General features: G+C 44.6%; 1 non-coding gene across 1 annotated transcript; it reads right to left on the reverse strand.

The window, feature by feature from the left end:
• Nucleotides 1-1905: 1905 nt before the first annotated feature.
• Nucleotides 1906-1978, reverse strand: Trnar-ucu. Its single transcript has one exon. It is a non-coding gene; the product is annotated as a tRNA-Arg (tRNA).
• Nucleotides 1979-12842: the final 10864 nt, after the last annotated feature.

Below are 12842 nucleotides of genomic sequence, written 5' to 3' on the forward strand. Positions count from 1 at the left end.
CATGCTGGACTGAATTTCCTTTTCACCTCTTGCAGAATGACACACTGCTGGCCGTGGAGTTTGCAGAGATCCCCATAACCGCCACTTTAATAAATAACCCAAGCTTCAGGACAGTTCCCAAACTACTGTTGAAGCCACCTCCCCAAACTCACATCTATAAAATTCTAGCAAATGAGTGTACATTCACTGGGGGGTTCTTGGGAGAGATGGAAGAGATGGTGTTGGTAAACAAACTACTCCAGAATAAAGTTTGTCTACCAATTGTGTGCATCTGAACACACACACACACACACACACACAGCAGCAGCAGCAGCAGCAGCAGCAGTATCTGAAGTCCACAGGAAGAGCAGTTATGGTAATGATAACGTATTTCTTTATAGTTGATTCCCTTAGGCCGTATCTTCATCATTTTTTACCTCATGTAACAGTCACCTAGCAAGAGCCTCCCTTCCCCTTTCTTCCCCTTACCAGCTTATTCAAAACCCCAAGTTTCCCACCATATGAATAGCAGTCTTGCCATCTGTACAATTAAAGAGACATTGATAATTACCAGCATCCATAGTATTAAATCAAAGTGTCAGTTTGGCAGATAAGGTCCTATGCATTGTGCCTCCTCCCTCTTTCTGTTTCTCTCTGCTCTCCCATCCTGATGAGCTCCCTCTGCCAGCGTTGCCCCTGGCAATAATGCCAATCATCCTTCCTTCTCAGTTACCCAGCCATACAATGGCCTCTCTCAGGCATGATTCTATGCCCTAAGCAGCCTCTTTGGTAAACAAATCCTCCTTATTCATCCATAAAAAGAAGTTTGAATATCCACTTTGAATTCCCCAGACAACACTGCAGGGTCTTCTATATTTCCATGAGACTCTGTCCATCCTAATTCACCTTATGTAACAGTATCAATTTGTACACTAGCAAAGTGTGAACTCCTTGGGCAGAATGCCCCTCTGTTCCCCTGGGCAGAATGCCCTTTCCTACCTTTGAGCCTCTGAGCTTGGCTTCTGAAGCCGAGGGTCATGATCCTATATGGGGTTGTGTAGTTGAAGGTGGAGGTCATGAAAACTCTGGCAGCATTAAAATGTTTCTGGATGTGCAGTGATCAAAATTCTATTCAAAAATCAAATGCATAACAAGTTTGTGTGTGTGCATGTGTGTGTGTGTGTGTGACAGTGCTCTCCTGTGTTGCTCTGTGTGACTTCACTGGGGCCTGGGTTCTGAACATATCTCAGCATGCACACTTGGCACAGCACTTGCAACCATGGGACCCAGTGTCGAGGAAGGCTGCCTGAAACATGTCAGTTCAGATTTGACATTCAGCTGCCATGCAGTGTTCTCACCACTACCTGCAAATTCTTCTCACAGAAACACCACAGTTTGGTTTATAGAAAACACAGACTTTCAGGATGTTCCTGTTGCTGCTCCTCAGTCTCTGTGAGGCTGGTATACCTTGGCACTGGGTTGTGTTAGAGTGTTTGATCGTAAGCAGTGGCGTGAGCTGCTTTCTTCAGATTCATAAAAGGTCATTACATGAGTGTTGGCTTGGGACTACAGCACTGTTTCTCATGGCTTCTAAAATGGCCCTGAATATACTGCAGTGGGCAGCCGTTCCAGCTTTGGTCTGGAAGTTCCAACCCCCACTGAGGCTTCGGTAACTGTCATACCTACAAGGCAGGGCAAAGGGAGGGCCCTGAAGACCCGAGATCAGGATGCGCCATGCTCACTTCCTTCTTGGACTGTGAACCCTAGAGGTAGACCAAGGAGCATTCTCCAGAGAACACCGCCGGACTGCACTGTGTCGTTCACAGAACCCGCAACCTACCTATCCCTTCATTTGTAAGTTACGCCATTAAATAAATTCCCCTTTTAACTACATGGAGTGGCCTTAATCATTTCACCGCTATCTGATGCCCAATGTGGGGCATGAACCCACGACCCTGAGATTAGAAGTCTCATGCTCTACTGACTGAGCTAGCCGGACCATTGTTGTGGGATGTTCTGTATGTCCTGTGGGAGTCCGTTTTTGGGTTCCTCGTGGCTTTACCCAGCAGGTCCACATAGAGGATGATTAGGACCACAAGCCTGAGTGCAAGTGTCTGAGATGGTCTGCACTTGGCTGTGCTGGGGAATGGTCTGTATGTCAAGTTGCTCTGATTGGTCAATAAATAAAACCTGATTGGCCGTGGCTAGGCAGGAAGTATAGGTGGGACTAACAGAGAGGAGAAATAAAAGAACAGGAAGGCAGAAGAAGACTGCCAGCTGCCCGCCAGGACAAGCAACATGTGAAAATGCTGGTAAGCCACTAGCCACGTGGCAAGGTATAGATTTATAGAAATGGATTAATTTAAGCTATAAGAACAGTTAGCAAGAAGCCTGCCATGGCCATACAGTTTGAAAGCAATATAAGTCTCTGTGTTTACTTGGTTGGGTCTGAGCAGCTGTGAGATTGGCGGGTGACAAAGATTTGTCCTGACTGTGGGCAAGGCAGGAAAACTCTAGCTACAGACCGTGGCTGTGAGAGCACCGAATCCTATCCACTAAACCACCGATAATATACTTCTGCTCTTTTGTCCTACATATTTATGCACAGCAGCCTTTTCAGCATGGACCACTGCAAAACCAAAACACAACAACTCTGAAAAACATCAGAGATGCCCTAGAGTATTAACTAAGCAACCAGTATTTAATTATGTATGTAAAAATCAGCAAAAGCATCCATCTCAGTATGTAAATGGCAAAATTATGTTTACCAAAGAAATGCCTTATAATAAATTTTTAACAGGACCTTTTAAACTTTTATTATTATTTTTTGTTGTTAAATTTTATTTATTTATTTATTATGTATACAGTATTCTGCCTGCACACCAGAAGAGGGCACCAGATCTCATTACAGATGGTTGGGAGCCACCATGTGGTTGCTGGGAATTGAACTCAGGACCTCTGGAAGAACAGCCAGTGCTCTTAACCTCTGAGCCATCTCAACAGCCCATTATTGATTGATTATTATTGGTGGAGGGGGTACATGTGTTGCCATATACATGTGGTGGGCAGAGGACAATTGATGGAACAGGTTCTCTTTCCACCTTTACTTGGGTTCTAGGACTCAGACACAGGTCACAAGGCTTATGTAGAGACCCCCTTAACCTACAGAGCGATCTCACTCTCCTCTTTCTGACTTATTACCAATACATATTTTTACTTGTATACTGCTTCATATACTCATTTGCAAAAGGTCTTGCAAGATATTCTTGGGCTAAAATACCAGGTCATGAATGGGAGATGTTTAAGAAGCCCTGCCTCTTGTGTGCTCCATGGATGACATATGCTTTCAGTAATGTACAGTTATGTGCAATCCAGGTTAGTGGGTACTTGGAACTGCCCTCTAGGGTGATGGAACTTTGTGAAGGAAAGACAGCTCTGCCTGTGGTAAGGATTTGTCTCCAAACTGGAGGTTGGAGCCTCCAGTCCATGCCCTTCCACCCTTTTGCTTTGCTCTCTTTCCTTGCCTCTTTTGGCTTTGGATTCTGGACTTTGGAGCATCTCCTTTTCCTGGTTAGTTCTTCTGAATGTCCTTCCATTTGCTTGACAGTTCACTGTTACAGTGCCCTCCAAGTCCTCTGAGTGGCACTGTGTAGGACTCAAACAGCCCTGCCCAGGGTCAGCTGTTCTTTGATGCACATCCTTCACCTCGGGACACATGGACTGATGGGAGGGAATGGCTTGCTCTGTCCATTCCAGTCCCACAGAATGATTTAGATGAGTTACAAGAAGGGTAATAAATGAGAGAATAAGGAATTTTACACGTTTTCTACCCTTCAGTGTCACAGCAACTTCAGCAGCTTGCCTACCTCTACAGAAGAGAGGGAGTCTGCCTTTCTGTCCCCCTACTGAGAAAGAAAGCAATTCGCTCACAATCATCCCTGTCAATCACAGTGCATAGGAAGGAGGCAGCTTCCTCCAGTGGGGAGAAAGACAGCAGGATGTGTCCAGAGCTTGACCCTGCATGGCCTCCTGACCCTGCCTGGCCTCCTGACCCTGCCTGGCCTCCTGACCCTGCCTGGCCTCCTGACCCTGCCTGGCCTCCTTTCGGCCTAAAGCAGGAAAGGCTGCTTCCCAGTTCTGCCCTGACCTTTAAAGGAAAAATATCTCAACAGCAGAATGCAGAACAATGTGGACACTGTGAGCTTGTTGCTGTTGCATATCAAATGGAACACAGAGAGACTTTGTTGAATGTTCTGCCTCTTAGAATTCTGAATCACTATCCATTGTCTCATAAAAATGACTAATTTTATCAATGGCAGGAGAATAGTTTTCTCTTTGAACAGAAAGTTCTTTTAGTAACATCTTGGTTGTGTGTGTGTGTGTGTGTAAAAGTTTAACTTATTTCTGACCTAGAGTTTCCCTAGATTGTCCAAAGTGGGCTCTGTCATCTACTGTAGGCCTACACTGGTTACCCTGAAATGGTATTTAATGATTAAATTAAAGAACAGAAAGACAACCAAGAGATGTAGACTGTAACCCTGGGAATTATAATTTAAATCACATTTTAGTTCTACTTACACATAAGAGATAAAGAGCCCCAAGATAATGATGATCCCATCTTAATGAGCAAAAGCCAAATCATTATTCTCTTTTTGAAAAAGATTTCTTTTGTTTTTCATTCTGTGGATCTGTCTGTGTCTGGGTGTGTATTATCTTGGAGACCAGAAGAGAGCCCTGGATCCCCTGACACTGGAGTTACAGGTAACAGTGAGCTGTCCAGTGTGGGTGCTGGCAACCTGACCAGGGTCCTCTGGGAGAACAATAGACACTTGTAAGCAGTGAACGGTCTCTCCAGCTGCAAACAGTCGTTTTCATGAGTTCCCCAGAGCCCAGGCTACCAAGACGCCAGGAAAGCAGCTTCTCTGGGGGTTTTCTGAAGAACCAAAACACCTCCATTTCAAGCAATCCCCTCACCCCAGTTTGAAACAGGCCTGAGTTTCAAGATTCTCAGAGCTGCTGACATAGGTCCCAGGAAAAGTCAGAATATTTAAAGAGCCATCTGGTAGCAACTGATTAACCATAGAATGCCCCAATGCTGGAGATGGTCAAAGTACAAAGTCAGGATGTTTGAAGGACTATCTGGTAACAATTGACTAACCACAGAATACCCCAATGCCAGAGGTAGTCTATAAAGTTTGACAAACAACTGGTTAAAACTACAAAGTAAGATAACACAGAAATTCTGAAAAGCCCCTAAAACTTGAGCCAATAAGAATTGTACCCATACTCGCACCCCTAAATGATGTAACCTTATGGTTTTTGCCTTTAAAACCTGAGCTTGCAGAGGGGCGGGCACCTCCTCTAGCCTCCGCTGTGTCTGGGTGCTCGACCGAGGTCCCTGCCGCAGCTTGAACTGCTTCAATAAACCTTGCTTTTGCATTTCAGTGCGTTCGTGTCTCTGGTGATCTCTTTGGAGGTCTAGCGCCCAGGGCACAACAGTTTCATCTTCAGCACAGCAAGGGTGGCCCCTCAAAAAGCAGCCAAGAAGAAAGCAGTTGAGGTGCAAACAGAGGCTGAGCAAGGGAAAAGAAGACAATTCATCATGGCCGGGAACTCAAGAAGTGAAAATTCTCACCAGCCCAGTGTCCTTTCCTCTGGACCTCTCATGAATGGCTTTAATACATATCAAGGTGTGATGGTTTGTTTTGGTTGTCAACTTGATTGGATCTGGAACCAACTAAAATGTAAACCACTGGACACTGCTGTAAAGGACTTTCTTTATCAAATCATTCAAAGTGAGAAGACCTGTCCTGAATGTGAATGATATTATCTGTTGACAGCCCACATAAAAACACATGGAAGAAAGAAACTGTTTTCCTACCTGTTTCTTCACACTCGTGACCTCACCTTTCCTGCTACTTTTACATTCCTTCACTGATGTTTTTGGGTTTCCAACACAGACTGAAACAGCAGCTCTCCAGGAACCCTCTAGGCCTCCAATGTCTGGGGTCTGATGATCCACGCAGCCTGGTAGGCTAAGCTACTACCAGATACTGGACCTCTCCATTATGAAAGAGCCATTGTTGGACTACCTAGACAGTATTGTGTAAGCCCAAAATCAATCCTTTGCTATTCTAAGTTGTTTTTGGTCATGGTATTTTATCTCAGCACCAGAAAAAAAACAGCTAATTGTAGTGGATAGCTGTTCCGTCTATGACTTTGAAGCACCACCCCTAGAGAGGCAGCTGGTAACTGCTCCACCAGCCTATGACCTTGAAGTACACGCCCCTGGGGCGTGGCCTCTGGTGACCCTTAAAACCTGTAGGCATCTCTCTCTCTCTCTCTCTCTCTCTCTCTCTCTCTCTCTCTCTCTCTCTCTCTCTCTCTCTCTCAGCTCCCTCGTGGGAATTGGATGTGGGACTGATCCTGTGTCAATTCTGTTCTATATAGTGAGTTTTCCTCTTAATAAAGTCTTTGCCCTTTAAAGAGACTCCGTGGATGTCTTGCTTTAGCTAATACATGGGGCAAAGCAGAAGATGGAGCACTTCCTTGCTGGTACTCTCTGGAAAGGAGACAGAAACCTTCCCTTTGCCTCCAGGCCCTAGGAAAAGATCGATAAATTCTAGGGGAGACAAATGACCTTTACTCTTTGGAGGGTAGTATAGCAAGAATGCTAAAAGGTCTTTTTTTTTTTTTTTTTTTTTTTTTTTGGTTTTTCGAGACAGGGTTTCTCTGTGTAGCTTTGCGCACTTGGTAGCCCAGGCTGGCCTCGAACTCACAGAGATCCGCCTGCCTCTGCCTCCCGAGTGCTGGGATTAAAGGCGTGCGCCACCAACGCCCGGCCAAAAGTCTTATTAATAATAATAATAATAATAAACCCTGGTACCAGATATTGGGGGAAATGCTGAAAGATCAGACACACACGAACAAGCCACTGCCACCTCTTACCTCTAGGACTCCTCAGCCTGAAAAGCTTCTACCCAAAAGGCCTCTAGCCAAATAAGCTTCCTCAGACGAAAAAGCCTCTAGCTAAAAGGGACACTTCTGCTGAAAAGCCTTTAGTTCCTGTCTCCTCACACCTTATATACCTTTCTCTACCCAGCCATCACTTCCTGGGATTAAAGGCATGTCTGCTTCCCAGTGCTGGGATTAAAGGTGTGTGCCACCACTGCCTGGCATCTATGTTTAATCTAGTGTCTTCAGGCAAATTTTATTAGGGTACACAATATATCACTACAGGGCAGGGCATGCTCTGGGTACCATCTTGTACAGTTAGGAAGCAAAAGCCCAGTTAATGTTGGCAGAGCTACCAGGAGGGAGGAGATTAGGAGGCCAGCCTGCTCACAGCTTTGCATAGTATGTTTGTTTTTAATCCACATATTCTGGTTTTCCTCTGCAGTTCCAGGCTCATAACTCACTCCTAAAGGCAGACCATAGAAAACAGCATTTCTCTCCCCCAAAGCAGATCATAGAATCTTCCCCGCCTTCCTGTCTGGAAGATGGCTGTCAGGACCCCTCTGATCCACTTGTCTAAGCAAGACTCTCCCTGTCTTAGTTAGGGTTTCTATTTCTGTGAAGAGACACCATGACCACAGCAACTCTTATAAAGGAAAACATTTAATTGGGTGCCTTACAGTTCAGAGGTTTAGTCCATTATCATTATGGTGGGAAGCAAGGCAGCATGCAGGCAGGCGTGGTGCTGGAGAAGATGCTAATCATTCTTGCATCTTGACCCGAAGGCAACATCTCAGACCCAAAAGTCTGAGACACTGGGCAAGGTTTGAGCATATATGAGACCTCAAAGCCCGCCTCCACAGTGACACACTTCCTCCAACAAAGCCACACCGCCTAATAGTGTCACTCTCAAAGAGCTTATGGGGGCCAATTATATTCAAATTATCACAGACCCATTCCGGAAGAATTCTGCTCCATACCTTGGAGGAAAGAATGTTCCATATAGAGACTAAAGGGAATCTGAAACATTCAGCCTGTTAGCATTGTGTAGCATTGCTGTGGGATGTTCTGTATGGCAAATATGTTGCTCTGATTTGGTTGGTAAGTAAAACACTGATTGGCCAGTATTCAGGCAGGAGGAAGTATAGGCGGGACAAGGAGGAGAAGAATTCTGGGAAGTGGAAGGCTGAGTCAGAGACACTGCCAGCCGCCACCATGACAAGGAGCATGTGAAGATGCCGGTAAGCCACGAGCCACGTGGCAAGGTATAGATTTATAGAAATGGGTTAATTTAAGATGTAAGAACAGTTAGCAAGAAGCCTGCCACAGCCATACAGTTTGTAAGCAATATAAGTCTCCATGTTTACTTGGTTGGGTCTGAGTGGCTGTGGGACTGGCGGGTGAGAGAGATTTGTCCTGACTGTGGGCCAGGCAGGAAAACTCTAGCTACATAGCACCCTTTGAATCCAATCTCATTCAAACATCATTGTCCATGCCTGAGTCCTGCTTATACAATGAAATCCTCATAAATCTCAGTGGACAATGTTCAGAGAATTGCCCAATAGTTGAGCACATGGAGACTCTTGGAAGGCATTGGAAGCCCTCTTGGAGGGCATGGATAAGGAACTATTTATTTAAAACATTGTATTGAGGAGAACAGCTCACAGAACAGGATAAGGCAAATCCATCGTGGAGTCCTAGAAGGCTGATGGCTGGTCCATGCTGCTTCTGCCCTCTGAATCAGTCTCCACCACCCAAGCCCACGAGGGAGAAAAGAAGGGGCCTGAGTATATGCCCTTCAGGTCCTAAGCTAGCTCAGAGGCTACACCCTAGGGGTGGTACCTCAATTCATAGGTGGGACGGGTACTCACTACATCAGAGAGAGAGAGAGAGAGAGAGAGAGAGAGAGAGAGAGAGAGAGAGAGAGAGAGAGAGAGAGGACTCAGCATTCAGGAGCACTTGTTGCTCTTCCAGATGACCCAGATTTAATTCCCAGCATCCACATGGTAATTTGTAACCAACTGTAACTCTAGTTCCAGGGGATCTGATGCCCTCTTCTGACCTCCATAGGCACTAGCACTGAACACATCTTATAGTGCACATACATATGTGTAAGCAATATAACTCATACAAATAAGATAAAAATAAATCTCTTTAAAACAGCATTACCTATAATATTATGGTTAATTATTATAAACAGGGAGGAAGCCTAGAAAATTATATCAGCAAAGAAAAATTAAATAAATAAGCGCGAAGAATGGTTTCTAGTAATACTTTCCTCTCTTCCCAAGTATCTCTTAAAATGATGGTCTTGGCCATGTAGGATAAAGAATCCATGAAATCTGATATTCAAATTTTATTTATCAAAGATATTCACTTTCAAGTAGACTAACACTGGTTTATTTATTAGCAAAAATATGTATTTTATTTACTTTTTTCTGTTTAGTTAGACTCAAAATTTTTGACAGAGGGAAAAAATGAGCACAACTTCAAACATGTCTTGTTATTTTTTAATTTTAATCATAGAATTAAGAAGTACTTTCTCAAAACTTTACATTTACACAGTTTACAGATTCCAAACTGAGCACGGCAGCATTAATCTTTGCTTTTTTGCTTAAGTACTCAGCACCACACACAGTTTTGAATTCATCTATTAAGGAGATGTGTTATCTCTGAAATAATAACATTTGCTACTACTTCATCCAAGAATGTGGTAACACACTAATGCTTTTTTTTTTTTTTTTTTTTTTTTTTTTTTTGGTTTTTCGAGACAGCGTTTCTCTGTGTAGCTTTGTGCCTTTCCTGGAACTCACTTGGTAGCCCAGGCTGGCCTCGAACTCACAAAGATCCACCTCGTTCTGCCTCCTGAGTGCTGGGATTAAAGGTGTGCGCCACCACCACTGCCACCGCCTGGCTTACTAATGCATTCTTGTGTGGTAATCAAGGAATCTTATCAACTACAGAGATTGTGGTGGTTTGGATGAGAATGCTCCCATAGGCTCCTAGAGTAGAATGCTTGGTCCCTAGTTTGTTTGGGAAGGATTAGGAGGCATGGCCTCGTTAGATGGTTGTGTAACAGCGGTAGAGGGTGGGCTGTGAGGTTTCAAAAGCTCATACCAACCCCAGTCTCCCTCTCTCTGCCTCCAACTTGCAGATCAGAGTGTAAGCTCACAGCTGCTCCAGTGCCGGGCCTGTCTGCTTCCAGCCGCGATGGCCATGGCGTCACCCTCTGAAACTGTATGCAATATTCCAATTAAATGTTCCCTTTCATTAGTTGTCTTGATCATGGTGTCTTTTCACAGCAACAGAAAAGTAACTAAGGCAGAGGTGATTCAGCATCTGGCACTTGTGTAGGCATAATGTTACATTTTGAGCACTTAAAAACTTCTTTTGGATTCTTCTCTGTTCTCTATTTCTTTTAAATGATGTGGTTTGGATCAATGGTTTTCAAAGCACTTCGATATATTGATGTGTTGAGTTTTATTGAAAACTCAATATGCAGAGCCTGTACTTTCCTTATTGCTGTTACCAGTATGTGACAGGAAGCAACTTAAGGACGGAAAGGCTTATTTTGTCTTACAGTTTGAGGGGACACAGTGCATCACGGAGGGCATGGAAACAGACGAACTATGGTGGCCACAGGTGCGGTAGGACTCCTCACTTCACATACTGGAGGAACAGGAAGCAGGGAGAAGGCAGGCAGTGTGGCTGGACTGTAAAATCTCAGCATCCACACTCAGTGATCCACATCCTTCAGTGAGTTTCCATTGCTTATAGGTCCACAAACTGCAGCACTAGCTGGGGGGGAGCAGGGAGGAGGAGGGCGGGGCATGGCCGTTCAAATGCATGAGTCTGTGGGAACATTTCTTTCTCAAACCACAGCTGAGGAAAGACTGTTATTTATTGCCAGTAGGAGATTAATTCACAATACGTTAATGCCCTTATCTGCTTCTTCCTTTCTGACTATTTCTGGTTCTGAATAATGAAAGCTATCTCTCTATGTGTGTTATTTATTAAGCGGCGCAATGTTATTCATTAAGTGGCGTTGTTTACTCTGTGAGAAAAGACCACTATAAGAGTTTATTAAGGGAAGGGAACAGAAGGTGGTGCTTAGGCCTATGGGAATGGTCATGAAGGAAGAGAGAGGGGTTGATGGAACCCACATTTTATAGGTTCCCCCTGCACAATCGACATATGGGCTTACATAGCTACTCCACACATGCACATAGATTGTGTGATCACACATGCGCAAATTATGTTATCACTTAGCGCATGAATTACATAGGAAGTATGGCCCTGGGATGACGAAGCCTCTTGCTTGGCTACTGGACAGCATGTGTGTGGTCATGTAGCTGGAGGAGTGGCTAGGAGTTTTAACAATGTGGACACTCCTTCCTTCCCATATTTCTCTTTCAATTAAGGTAGTACCCTGGCTAGTTTTATGCCAACTTGACACTAGCTAGAGTCATCTGAGTGGAGGGAGCCTCAACTGAGAAAATGTCTCTATAATATCAGGCTTTACGTAGGCCTACAGGGTATTTTCTTACTTTGTGATTGATGGGGTGGGGGAGGGCCCTGCCCATTGTGGGTGAAGCCATCCCTGGGCTGGTGGTCCTGGGTTCTATGAGAAAGCAGGCTGAGCAAGCCATGGGGAAGCAAGCCAGTAAGCAGCACTCCTCCACAGCCTCTGCATCAGCTCCTGCCTCCAGGTGCCTGCCCTGTTTGGATTCCTGTCTTGACTTCCTCTGATGAGCTGAAAGCAAAACAAAACAAAACAAAACAAAAAAACAAAAACCCGTTTCTCCCCAAATTGCTTTTGGTCATGTTGTTTCATTAGAGCAGTAGTAACTAATGCTAACTAGACAGGCAGCTTTCTTTCCCATGAGCCTTCTCCCACAGGTCTGCCTAGTAGCTTATCCTGCCCTTCCATAGCCGTTCTAGAGCATTGTCTAGAATATTATCCCTCTGCAGCATCATAGCATTTAAAAATCTTATTCTTTGTGAATTTCATACATGAACACAATGAAGTCTGATCGGAACCATCCCCCACTCCCCTTTCCAGCTCTGTAATTCTGAGCAAGTTTTCAGGTGATTTTAAACCTCCATCTTTTTTTTTTTTTTGAAGTTTTTGTGTAGTTTGCTTTTATCCTTTATCTTCTATTTTTGAAGTGGTGCTAAGGCCAAGTGGTAGAGTGGTCTGCATGTGTCAAGTTCGAGTTCAGTCCCTACTCCTTCTAGTAAAACAGTAAAAATAAATGAAAACCATTCACCTATAGTAAGCCCACGATTAACACAGGTTAGCTGTAATTTCAGTCTTATCACATTAGCTAGGGTACACTGCCATAGTGGACTTTAAAAGTATGCTTTAGGGGTTGGGTGTTTAGGTCAGCAGTGCCTAGCAAGCACAAAGCCTCATGTTCTACCTCCAGGTTGGGGCTGCGGTGCATTAATGCTGAAAGCAAAAAATCCGAGAGGGGGAAAAGAATCAATCAGTAAACAAAACAAAATCATGTGTATCTACATTCTAGAAACAGGTTGCTGGACATTGCACACCCCAAGGGTGTTTTTGCTTTCTCCTGTCCTGGGCAGTGGAGGCATGGAAGTTATGGAGTTTGCAGGTCATGCGCTGTAAGGGCTTCAGATTCTTAACTTTTCACTGAATGTGCACACATGCATTAGATATCAACCCAAACGACTGCGAAGTCTCCTTTCTTCCCCGAATTAGTGTGAAGGTGAACAGGAAAAAAGAAAAAAACAAAAACCAAAAAAACCCCAATCTTTCCTCTGGCAACAGCTGCGCTCGATCCTCCCTCCCAGACTCGCCTGCCGTCTGGATCCCCTCCCTCCCGCTGGCTCCGCCCACTCCACTCCGTAGCCGGGAGGCGACCGCACTGCGCCGTTTTGTCCCA

The sequence above is a fragment of the Peromyscus leucopus genome, chromosome 15, assembly GCF_004664715.2.
Source record: "Peromyscus leucopus breed LL Stock chromosome 15, UCI_PerLeu_2.1, whole genome shotgun sequence".
NCBI classification, from domain to species: domain Eukaryota; kingdom Metazoa; phylum Chordata; class Mammalia; order Rodentia; family Cricetidae; genus Peromyscus; species Peromyscus leucopus.